Source organism: Nicotiana attenuata, chromosome 6, assembly GCF_001879085.1.
Source record: "Nicotiana attenuata strain UT chromosome 6, NIATTr2, whole genome shotgun sequence".
Taxonomy (NCBI): Eukaryota; Viridiplantae; Streptophyta; class Magnoliopsida; order Solanales; family Solanaceae; genus Nicotiana; species Nicotiana attenuata.
The window spans coordinates 27,091,442-27,104,736 of NC_031994.1; the positions used below are offsets into that span (position 1 = coordinate 27,091,442).

General features: G+C 41.4%; 1 pseudogene; it reads left to right on the top strand.

The window, feature by feature from the left end:
* LOC109227717 lies at positions 488-3,507 on the top strand (annotated as a pseudogene).

Consider the following 13,295-nt stretch of genomic DNA (forward strand, 5'->3'; position numbering starts at 1 on the left):
AAATCCCCAAAGTCATACCTTACCTTCCCAGTACTCCATCCACAATGCACCACCATATGCTCCACATCCACAGGACCCGCGATGGCCTGCACCATTTTCACAAATATCTTACCCGCCTCCTCAAGCATATCAACCACCTACCCGCAAAAGGTTCCAACCGAGGCCAGAGTACAAAATGAAAAGGCAACAGGAAAAAGAAAAGACTTTCACTCCCATTGGAGAATCATATGCCAGTTTGTTCCAGAGGTTGAGGCAATTGGACATGTTGAAGCCGATTAAGATAAAAATGCCGAACCCTCTTCTAAAGAATTTTGATTATTCTCAAAGGTGCGCATATTGCTCTAATGCCCCGGGTCACAGCATAGAAAAGTGGTGGAATTTGAAAAGAGCAGTTCAGAAGCTTATTGATGCAGGTGACATTGTCATTCAAAATCCAGATGCAGTAGACACTAGCCAAAGTCCATTGCCTGTTCATAATGAGACGCATATGGTGGGTATGATTTGTGTTGAAAGGGAATTTGAGAACTCTTCTAAGATCCTCGGAGGGCCACTTGCCGCAAAGTTTTCAGTGCTATCAGTCTCGATTCCAGAAGCTGATCTTAAGAACGAGCTAGCAAAAGGGACCCAAAAGCAATTTGCTAAGGTCAATGTGATAGTGACTTGTGAAGGTCCTAGTAATGTTGATGCAGAACTCAGTGGCTAAGATGTCGAGCTTGGTGATTGGGAAGGTGCTCCTTTTTTGGTTATCCAGGGAGGAGTCTTGGTGGTTTATTTTGTTTTTATTTCTGTTGTCCGGTTTATTTCATGGTTGTAATCCGGATATTGTCTTGTGACTCAAACCCTTCTATCCTTTTATTTTTCCTATGTGGGCTGCCTACATATGGGGAGAGGATTCAAACAGTTGATGGAGAGAAGTCCCAGATGTCGATGACAGCTACGCGTTCTTTCAAATCTGGCGGAGGTTCATCGCAGCCTCCCCTATAACTTGTCCTTCACCCCTCTCACTGGTATTAGTATCAAAATCCCCTCTTCTTAAAAGCCATAGAAGAGCTGCCTCTCTCTGCTGCTATTGTGCTATGAGAACGGGTGACGCCATTGCTGATGCTAACATGGACGCTGTTCAGCTCCGTCTCATATTTGAACACGAATGTATTCTGCTGAATGAGAATGACCGTGTTGTTGGTCATGACACCAAGTATAATTGTCATTTAATGGAAACTATTGAAGCCGAAAATTTGCTGTATAGAGCTTTCAGTGTATTTCTATTTAACTCAAAATATGAATTAGCTTCTTCAACAACGATCAGCAACAAAGGTGAACTTTCCTTTGGTATGGACTAGCACTTGTTGCAGTCATCCACTATACCGAGACTCTGAGCTCATTGAGGAGAATGCTCTTGGGGTAAGAAATGCTGCACAAAGGAAGCTTCTTGACGAATTGGGAATTCCTGTTGAAGATGTCCCAGTTGACCAGTTCACCCCATAGGGTCGTATACTTTACAAAGCTCCATCTGATGGGAAGTGGGGAGAACATGAACTTGACTATCTTCTATTCACTGTGCCTGAAGTTAACATGAAACCGAACTCGGATGAAGTTGCTGATGTTAAATACGTAAACCGAGAACAGCTGAAAGAGCTTTGAGGAAAGCAGATGCTGGCGAGGGAGGTCTGAAGCTATCCCCTTGGTTCAGACTTGTCATTGACAACTTCTTGTTCAAGTGGTGGGATCATCTTGAGCAGGGAACTCACTTCAAGTTTCAGAATCAGGCGCCCACCTGGAGAACAAGGGAATTCATTTCAAGTTAAGCATCAGGCGCCCACCTAGAGAACAAGGGAATTCATTTCAAGTTTGAGCATCAGGCGCCCACCTGGAGAATAAGGGAATTCATTTCAAGTTTAAGCATTAGGCGCCCACCTGGAGAACAAGGGAATTCATTTCAAGTTTTAGCATCAGGCGCCCACCTGGAGAATAAGAGAATTCATTTCAAGTTTAAGCATCAGGCCCCCACCTGGAGAACAAGGGAATTCATTTCAAGGTCAAGCATCAAGCGCCCACCTGGAGAACAAGGGAATTCATTTGAAGGACAAGTTGTAATGAATAATCCAAAAAGATTTTTTTTAGTTTAGTTTATCCATTACTTTTTCCGAACTACACAAAGATCTGATTCATGCGACGTCATGATACGTAGGCAACCTACCTAGGGTTCGATCGAATTTTTTCTATGAAAAGAAAAAGAAAAAAAAGGAAAAAAATTCAAAAGAGAAAAAAAAGAGAGAATGAAGTTGTGGGACGTGAGAAATGAGAAGAAAGAAAGGAGCGATAAGCAAAAGAAAAGAGGAGAAAGGAAATAAAAAACCAAGCGGTGCTAGAAAGGAAAATAAAGAAGGAAATGGGGAAACAAGAGTGAAATTGGGATGATGTCATATGACCATCGTACCCTCGAAGTTATATTAGAACCGATAACTGTGACTAGGTGCATTGCACATAAAGTAAGATTATCTTACGTTAAATGCCCTAACGCTAACATGATGACTTCATTTTGTTCCTTTTTGTTATCTTTATTATTTCAGAAGGGTGGTTGGTTTGTGGTTTTAAAGTTCTCACTCTTCTCTACAACATAAAGTCGAAAGGCAATGGCCGACAACAACAGAATTGAGGTTGTTCATACTGGTGCCCAAAAACAATTGTTTGAACAGGACAATGGGTTGGTTGAAGAGGTAAGGATGTTAAGACAACACATGGCGGACAAGTATCGGGCTTGGATGACTGGGAAGGCACCACCCCCGCCACCACCTACCTTCCTAGATGCTACCCTTACCCAAACTCCGGTCATAGAGCCAGATGATTCACCATACTCTCCAGATTCTCCCGCTTATCACAGCTTTCCCAACCACCCTAGTAGCTCCATCACTCGTCCTCCAACTACTTTTCCCAAAAATTGTCCTCCTGTCATATCCACTACCCCCACGATCACAATTTCTCAACAATTTTCCCTTCATAGATCCAACAATGAACACCCACTCAAAACTCATGATGCCCAATATTACCCCTCAGAGGTTGCCCACAAGGTCCCTGACTCATACAATCAGAGCCCTCGGAATGAGCCTCATGTTGAAAATAAAAAGTTCACAGGAAAAGAAGGGCGAGATGAGATATCCAGGAAGCTGAAAGGTATAGAACAGACCTTAAGGAGCATGCAAGGGATGGGAAATCAGATTAACATGTCTTACAATTATTTGTGTATGTTCCCTGATGTTCATCTACCCGCGGGGTTTAAAATGCCAAAGTTTAACTTGTATGATGGGCGTGGAGATCCAGTAGCCCATCTGAGGGGTTATTGTAGTGAAATGATAAGTGTTGGCGGGAAAGATAATTTGTTGATGGCGTATTTCTGTGAGAGCTTGACTGGGGCAGCCTTGGAATGGTATACTTGTCAAGATGTCAACAAGTGGCATGCATGGGATGACATGTCTCAAGATTTTGTTCGACACTTTCGGTATAATGTAGACATTATCCCAGACTACTCCTCCCTAACTAAGATGGAAAAGAAACCCGAGGAAAGTTTTAGGGAGTTTGGGCTCAGATGGAGGGAACAAGCTGCTCGGGTCAGTCCCCCGATTGGTGAATAAAAAATGGTTGAGATTTTCCTAAAAGCCCAGGGGTCCACCTACTTCAGTCATTTGATTGCGGCCTTGGGTAATCCTTTCAACGATGTGGTAAAAATGGGGGAGGTGGTAGAGGAAGGAATCAAGTCAGGCAAAATCATGAGTTATTCTGCATTGAAAGATACTACAAAAGACATTCAGAACATCTCAGTAAGTTTGGGTGGAAGAAAGAGAACTAGAAAAGATGTTGTTGAGCCTCGCTACCGACAGGATCCAGTGGGAATTCCTGCTCAATGCTTTCAGCCTCATCGACCCCATGGATATCCCTGTGCTCCAGATAATCCTCCCCAATGCTACTTCTCTCCACAAAATCCCCAAAGTCATACCTTACCTTCCCAGTACTCCATCCACAATGCACCACCATATGCTCCACATCCACAGGACCCGCGATGTCCTGCACCATTTCCACAAATATCTTACCCGCCTCCTCAAGCATATCAACCACCTACCCGCAAAAGGTTCCAACCAAGGCCAGAGTACAAAATGAAAAGGCAACAGGAAAAAGAAAAGACTTTCACTCCCATTGGAGAATCATATGCTAGTTTGTTCCAAAGGTTGAGGCAATTGGACATGTTGAAGTCGATTCAGATAAAAATGCTGAACCCTCTTCCAAAGAATTTTGATTATTCTCAAAGGTTCGCATATTGCCCTAATGCCCTGGGTCACAACATAGAAAAGTGTTGGAATCTGAAAAGAGCAGTTCAGAATCTTATTGATGCAGGTGACATTGTCGTGCAAAATCCAGATGCAGTAGACACTAGCCAAAGTCCATTGCTTGTTCATAATGAGACGCATATGGTGGGTATGATTTGTGTTGAAAGGGAATATGAGAACTCTTCTGAGATCCTCGGAGGGCCACTTGCCGCAATGTTTTCAGCGCTATCAGTCTTGGTTCCAAAAGCTGATCTTAAGAACGAGCTAGCGAATGGGACCCAAAAGCAATTTTCTAAGGTCAATGTGATGGAGACTTGTGAAGGTCCTAGTACTATTGATGCAGAACTCAGTGGCTAAGATGTCGAGCTTGGTGATTGGGAAGATGCTCCTTTCTTGGTTAGCCGGGGAGGAGTCATAGTGGTTTATTTTGTTGTCATTTCTGTTGTCCGATTTATTTCATGATTGTAATCCGGATATTGTCTTGTGATTCAAACCCTTCTATCCTTTTTAAAAGAAATACTATGCATGATCTTCGTTTTTCATCTTCAAGTTGCATGTGTTATACTTGGTATTTTTAGAGATTGGGAGGCCCTCTTTCAGCTATCCAAACACTTTATACCCTTTGATACCCCTTTGATCTTGTGCTGATTTCTTTGACCTCACCTCTTTTGGAATCAAGTTAAAGTCATTAAAAAAAATATCAAAAAAATCATGTCCCTATAAGGTTTGTTTTAGAAAGTTCATTACAAAAGAAAATTTAAAAAAAAATCAAAAAGAAAAAAGAGAGAAAAGAATAGAAAAGGAACAAAAGAAAAAAAACAAAAGAAAAAGAAGAGAAAAGAAAAAGAAAAATAGCAACAACGAAGAGTAGTTGTGTGAACTACGTTCTGTCGATACCCAATTTTTTCCTACATATTTTTATACTCAGAATATTCTCAAAATAGCATGTACATGCATACATAAGCATGCCCAAGAATTTTGATACTTTTTCCAATTTTTAAAGCTTTTTAAATTCATTTTATTATTTGTTTTAGCAGTACAAAATCCAATAATTATTCCCAAAACTATTATTTTGGTTAGTAATTTATTTCCATCCTCATATTTACACCACAATATAATTAAGGTGATTTTTGCATATTTTTATAAATTTATTTGATATTTTTTAAGCTAAATTGTATAAAATTGCAATTATAGCCTATATTACGATTAATAGCGTTTTACAATTATAAAATTGTTCCCAGTATTTTTAGATTAACGTTTATATATTATTAATTAATTCCGTGCTTTCAATTTGCTTTTAAAATCATTTTAACTATTTTAATTAAATTAAAAAGGGAGAATTGGCTATTTAATATATAGCCCATTACCGTTTCAATTTTAGCCAAAATCAAACCCCCAATTTCCCAGCCCTATTTGTGATTCAAACCTAACCCGCCCAGGCCTTTTCTTTTAATCCCAGCCGTTGATCTAACAGATCAACGGCTCACACGCATCCTTTCCTTTTTTAATCCACCAACACCCTCAACCCTAAATCATTTCCCCTTTACCCGCCGCCCTTGAATCCCTTTCCTCTCCAATCCTATCTGCAACCCCGTTCAAACCCTAGCCGCCGCCACCCAAACTAACCCTAATCCCCTTCGATTCCCACCGGAATCCATGGCTTCTCAGGCCATGAAAACCTAATACTCACCTCCTACTGCTCCTGTGAGCCTGATGCTCGAAGGATCGAGGACAGACTTCGAGGGTCTTCACTCAGATCTTCGCCGACTTGAGGTTTCCGCCGTTTCTGGCCATCTCCGGCCTTGCTCCGGCATATTCTAGTATCCTGAGGCTGGTTATGACTTTATCCGACTTAGATCGGATCTTTTTAAAGCCTTTCTCACTCTAGGGTTCCTTCAAAACCCTAACTATTCGAGCTTTTTCTCCGATTCCTTTTAGATCTGTTATGTATCTATGCTATGCGTGAATTTTTTAATGATTTGAAAATTGCTTTCAAAACCCTTCTTTTCCGATTTAGGGTTTCTGGAAAGTATTCAAGTGTTTTTATGATTTTTGCTTTCTTTATTATTTGTATTGTTTCTCTTATTGTGTTCCTGTATCATGTTCTCACTCGCTTTCCACTATGTTCTTATACTTGCTCTATTATGTTCTTAGGTGTTCTTCTACTGAGTTTCATACTCCGTGATTGAATGTTCTTTTGCTGTGTTTTCTATACTCCGTCCTGGCATATTCTCCTACTGTGTTTTCTACGCTATGATTCCCGTTTTTTTTTACCATACTCTGCTATCTTCATCATGTATTTCTTCTACTGTTTCTTCTACTGTTAGTTGTTCCCTCACTACGCTTCGAAACTAGTTTCCTCACTCTGTTTGCTTTGATCTTTTTACTTGTTTGCGTGCTTTCTTATGAGCTTCTAAAAGAAGCCACTAAGCCTATTTTTGACTACTTGCCTCTCCATCTCCGCATTTGATTCTTTCTACTGATTTTACAAGGTCATGGCAAAATTCTTCGTGTTTAGGCATGTCTGTGTGCTTTTATATGTGTGTTGAATCTTTCTTTAAAAGGATTTCAACTAGTAATTGAATCAGAATCTTTTTTGGGCTTTAATTGATTGTACTAATTTTCCTTGAGTAAAACCTTTTTCTTCACGCCAAATATTTGGACTTGTGATTTTGTGGCTGTCAATTGATTCTCTTTCCTTAATTATACAACCGTATACTTTCAGAAGACCTTGTCCTTAAAATAACCTTTTATGTATTTACCCCCAATTGCATGCTTTGCACAAAGAGTTTGATTAATTTCTTTCCTTAGTTGGTTTTATACCCGTTTGAATTTGAATCCCTTAACTAAAGGGAGTCTTATGTGACTGATTGAAAATCAAACTTCAATTATTTTCTTACCTTATTTCTCATGACCTTCACACTATAAATACCCAGCCTTTTCTTTTCACAACACACTGAATACACTTCAGACTTCACGCTTATAATTCTCACAAACCTTTCTGAATTTTCTTGTCTGCACTTTGGCTTTCACAAGATCTCCGCTTTCTTTGCTTATCTTTTTTAAGAACTGGTATGTCTTGATTCAATTCCCAGCATCATCCCAATGTGTTTATTTACAGTCTTTTCGCCTATGTCTACCTTCTGCAGAATTTGACATTGAAATGCTTATGTGCTACTGTTTGCTTTACTTTCTTGTAAACAGTAGTTCCCCATCCCATTTACCCCCATATGTTTGTAAGTGGGGACTCAGGGCATGGCAACAAGAATTGTTGCTCATGAACTGAGTTCTAACCCCCTAAGTAGGCTAAAAGGTGTGCCAGTATGTCTCATTGCTGGGTATGCTCTTGTCTGCTCCTTTGTTGAGTCCTGCTTGTTATGAATCCCCATATCCCCACTCCCCCATGTATGCTGAGTTAAGGTATAGCCTGGCAGCATCCCTATTGCTGTACAAGGCTGAACCTGACCTTCAATAGGTCTTAACTCCCCAAGTTCAACTGACAAGCTGGTCAGGGGTGTGCCAGCACCCCAAAATGCTTGGCATGACCACCAGCTTGCCATTTCCCCTCCACTGCACTATGTTCTTAACTCTGCAATGATATTTGGGGTGTAAGCATTGCCTGGAATTCTTGAAGTTCCTTGGAACTTTGACACATCCCAAATAAGAGAAAGGCTTTGAAAATCCGATCCTGGAAGTTGGTTTATCTCATATTATTAGACTTTGAGTCCGGATTAGGCTGATTAGATGTAGATGTAATCACTGATGTATTTTTTTTATTTCCTTTTGATTCGCTTGGTTTGCAATAAGCTTTGTAAATAACTTTGTAATAACTACTGGGGTATAGTGAAAGGGGATGGGACTGTATGCATGCCAAAGGGGTAGAAATCATGTCTATAGGATATTCACCCTTTAAATTCTACATCTCACATAGAAATCATGTTCATAGGATCATTACCTTCAAATTCTGCATTTTCACATAGAAATCCTGTCTATAGGATATTCACCCTTTAAAATCCTGCATCTCACACAGAAATCATGTTCGTAGAATCATTACTTTCAAACTCTGCATTTTCACGTATATACCACGTCTATAGGATATTTACTCTTTAAAATTTTGCATCTCGTCTAGAAACCATGTTCATAGGGTTATCACTTTCAAAGCCTGCATTTTTCACATAGATACCATGCCTATAGGTTTTTCTGCACTTTGTAATAATACCATGGCAATAAATCGATAATGAAGCTCTGCATATTGTATAGATGATATGCCTATAGGACTTCCTACACTTTGCATATACATTTGCCATTAGGCAAGCCTGCTTATAGGAGTTAAAATAACTCATTACATATAGATAACCTACCTATAGGATCTCTGCTCAAAAATCAGTTACACCTAGAAAGCATGCCTATAGGGACTATCAACTTAATCAGAATCGCCACTCGTTCCTAAATTTAAAATCAGTGGCAATTTGTCTAACACTCGTAGAGCTTATAACTAATGACTTTTTTTTTGCAATCAGTTATTCCTCTGTCCCTGGATTAATAGGTATCATGCCTATACGCCCTGTTTAACATACAAATAGTTAGATAATTAATCAACTGTCAGTTTTCGACAACTACATCTAAGCAGAACTAATTTGGACTCCCTATCTGGGAAATATGTGGTAAATCAATTCTTCCTATGCTAATTTTAATTAATGACCTAAACAGTATGTGTAAGACATGCTAAACGATTCGTTTCTTTAAGTGAGGAGGCCTACTTGAGCCTTTAATTGTTCTTATTTCCCCAATAACTGCTTTATGTGTTTTGTTTGTCGCCCTAGAATTTTATCCTTTTAAAACCTCTGAAAAGCCAAGCTTCCTCCCTTTAGGATTAGTAGTCCTAAACACCTCCGGGGCTGATAGGTGGGACGGGTAATAGCATGCAGTAGGTAACGATACCATTCCGCGCTTAAATACCTTAACGGGGTGGGAAGGGTAGACATGGAGATGATGATCACATGATAACACTATGCGTACGATTGATTACCGGTGTTGTGTGGATGATCCATGTGTTTTACAAACCTAGGACCCCCTTTCCTTTATGTGACTTTGTTTAATATCAATAAAATTCTGTCTTTTTAACTACCCAAAACCCCTCTTTTATTTTACTGCATTATTCTTATTTTTCTAAATATTTCTTCAATGTCTTGATTAATTTTCTGCATTTAGACCTTCCCTCAAAACAAATTGCAGATCATCTAGACCTTGATTCCAATATGCTTGTGGATCTTGAGGGGTGCCTAACACCTTCCCCTCGAGATAATTTCTAGCCCTTACCCGAACTCTGGTTTTCAAACTCAAAACCCTCAGTGTCCTAATGCACTTAATCATTAGGTGGCGACTCTTCAATTCCAAAAACCCAATTCCCACACGGGAATAGAGTTGTCTTCTCAAATGTCGTAAACCCGATTTCGCGAGAAAAAGGGGGCGTCGACAGGAGATAGCCACCTGCTCCGCCTCAATATAACATTTCCGTATACCTCCCACCGTCATACACATTACACAGCCACTTAGTCTCCCTGAGTCTGAACTCATACCGCAATATGAAATTTACTTCACGTCCAACTAGGAGACACGAAAGATTCTTTACGCGCCCATAACTCGGAGCTACACATCCAACCACAATGGAAATCATACACTTAATAGTTCATCTATCATCCAGCAGACCTTCCTCGTCATTTCCAAGTCACATAGATACATCTTGCAGTACTAACATACTCATCACGTGGCTATCCAGCCGCCACTTCCACTCATAGGGATAATACCGAACGTATAAGTTCAAAACACTTATTCACACAATCAGCACCTCGGTGCTCAAACCATAGGCAAAGATCCGGACTCAAGTCCTCCAGACTGGCCCAACATAAACTCACTGAGATTACATCTCGTCCCACAATCAGGGAATCACAAGCCATCAAGGCACATCTGATGCTGAGCGCTCATGCGCGCATACGAACGCGTGGAAGGAATTTCAAGAGTTTCTCTTCAAGCTGAATCAAGGACACACGATAAGAATTCAAGAATGTGAAGTTTTCCTAAAGGTTCTGCAGCCTCTCGAGGATAAATACAGACGTCTCCGTACCGATCCGCGAGACTCTACTAAACCTGCTCATGACTCGTGAGACCTAGTAACCTAGGCTCTGATACCAACTTGTCACAACCCAAACCCCGCACCGGTCGTGATGACGCCTCTCGTGAAGACGAGGCCAGCCAACTAACCAAACTCGTCTTTTCAAAAATAATTTAAACATGAATAAACAGCTAAAATATGACTTAATAATATTAATTAGCGGAATTACAACCCCACACAGCCCAAACCGGGGTGTCACAAGTCACGAGCATCTATCAGAATGTAAATCCACTACAGGGTCTAAAATGTACAAAACCGGAATAATGAACAAAAGAGAGAGACATGGTGCTGCGAACGCTGACAGTCACCTCCTTAACTCATATAACTCTGCCTCTGATCGGCCCAAAACCCACTACCGGGTGAATAGACACCTGCATCTGCACACGAGGTGCAGGGAGTAAAGTGAGTACTCCAACTCAGTGAGTAATAAAGGTAAATAACAACTGAGCAGTAAGAAATCACGTAAAGCAACCAACATGCTGTATAGAAGCAGGGTACAATCCTTTGAGAAAAACAGTGAAGCTGTGAAATCTTTGGAAATCTCTTGGCTCAGTTTTAAATCTCTTTTTAAAATGATCTTTCCAACAGTTACGAAATGATTTCAAACAATTAGTGCAGATAAGCATAGAAAAACCGCCCCTCGAGCACAAATGTCACAGTATAACAGGTAAAAAGGCAAGTAAATATGCAAGATGAGCACATAAAAGTTCGCCACTCGGGCAATATCTCAAAACAGTACCAGCCCCTCGGGCTCACTCTCAGAAACACTCTCAGCCCCTCGGGCTCTCTCTCTCAGATCACTCTCATAATAGTATCATATAGTAACCGCTGCGGCGTGCAGCCCGATCCAACACTCGCTGCGGCGTGCAGCCCGATCCATATATCGTCGACGACGCTCACTGGGGGTGTGCAGACTCCGGGAGGGGCCCCTTACGGCCCAAGCGCAATATCAAGCCACCTCGTGGCATATAAAATAAGGCCTGAAAGCCTTCTCACATCACACACGAGGCCTAAAAGACTCCTCACATCACACTCGAGGCCTGAAAGCCTCCTCACATCACACTCAAGGCCTGAAAGCCTTCTCATATCACACTCGAGGCCTGAAAGCCTCCTCACATCACACTCAAGGCCTGAAAGCCTTCTCACATTACACTCGAGGTTTGAGAGCCTCCTCACATCACACTCAAGGCCTGAAAGCCTTCTCACATCATACTCGAGGCCTGAAAGCCTCCTCACATCACACTCAAGGCCTGAAAGCCTTCTCACATCACACTCGAGGCCTGAAAGCCTCCTCACATCACTCAAGCCACCTCGTGGCACATAAAGTATCTCAGGCCCCGACCTCATATCACTCAGCATATCCTCACATATGGCCTTCGGCCTCACTCAGTCCGAAAATCATCACAAGCCCCTCGGGCATTTGTAAAACAGTAGTTCTCAGCCCAAAATATCATTTAAGTTTCAAATCTGAGTAAAATTGGCTGAGTTTGTAAAACTGTAAATATCAACAGGACTGAGTTCAAATAATACGTCAAAATAGTGAGGAAACAGTGATAAAATCCCCGAAGGGTTCAAATAATTGGCACGAAGCCCAAATATGGCAATCAGCCCAAATCATGATAATAACAAATAAGTTTCAGTCAAATACGCGGTAAAATCATCAATCGGGACGGACCAAGTCACAATCCCCAATGATGCTCTACCCCATGCTCGCTATCCGGCGTGCAAGTCACCTCAATATAGCACTACGGTGTGCAAATCCGGGGTTTCAAACCCTCAGGACATCATTTACAATCAGTACTCACCTCGAACCGGCGAAATCTCTAGCTCGCGATGCCCTTGCCCCTCAAATCGGCCTCCACGCGCGTCGAATCTATCCAAAATCAGAGCGAATACATCACAATATGCTAAGGGAACAATACCTAATCGAAAACAATCGAAAAATATCAAAAATCTCGAAATTAGCAAAACCCGAGCCCCGGGCCCACTTCTCGTCACTCAGAAATTTTCACATCAACGGGTTCCTGATCTCGCCACGAGTCCATACATATCAAAAACTCTCAAATCCGACCTCAAATCCCAATTCAAAATCTCAAAATCCCAAGCCCTAGTTTTTCCATTTTAGCTAAATTTCCATGAATTTCTAGGTGGATTTCACAATAAAAATGAGTTTTAAGTTCAAAATTCTTACCTCCAATCGATTCCCCTTGAATCCCTCTTTAATCTCCACCAAGAAGCTCTCAAAATGATCAACCATGGAGGAAAAATTACCCAAAATCGCGGATGATGTATTTTTAAACCTTTTGCCCAGCTTCCGGGACCCCTTCTACGCGAACGCGAGGGCCTTCCCGCGTTCGCGATGCACAAATAACTCTTCGCCCAAAATTACACTACGCGAAGCTTTAACCTCCTGAACCTACGCGAACGCGGAGCACAACCAAACGAACCTTCCGCGAACGCGAGAGACCAAATGCGAACGCGAAGCACAAATATCAGGGACCCCAACTTCCTCCTTCGCGAACGCGGCCCCAGGCTCACGAACGCGAAGGCCAAAATAGGCCTGCACCTGCTGCTGCATTTTCTTCCAAGTTCAAAACTTCCCGATATCCATCCGGAATCACCCCGAGGCCCCCGGGACCTCAACCTAAAGCACCAACACATCATAAAACATTATCTAAACTTGTTCCAATCCTCAAAATACCTCAAACAACACCAAAACCATCAATTCACATCGAATTCAAGCCTAAGTTCTTCTAAAACTTTCGAAACACGCATTTGATCAAAAACCCAACCAAAACACCTCC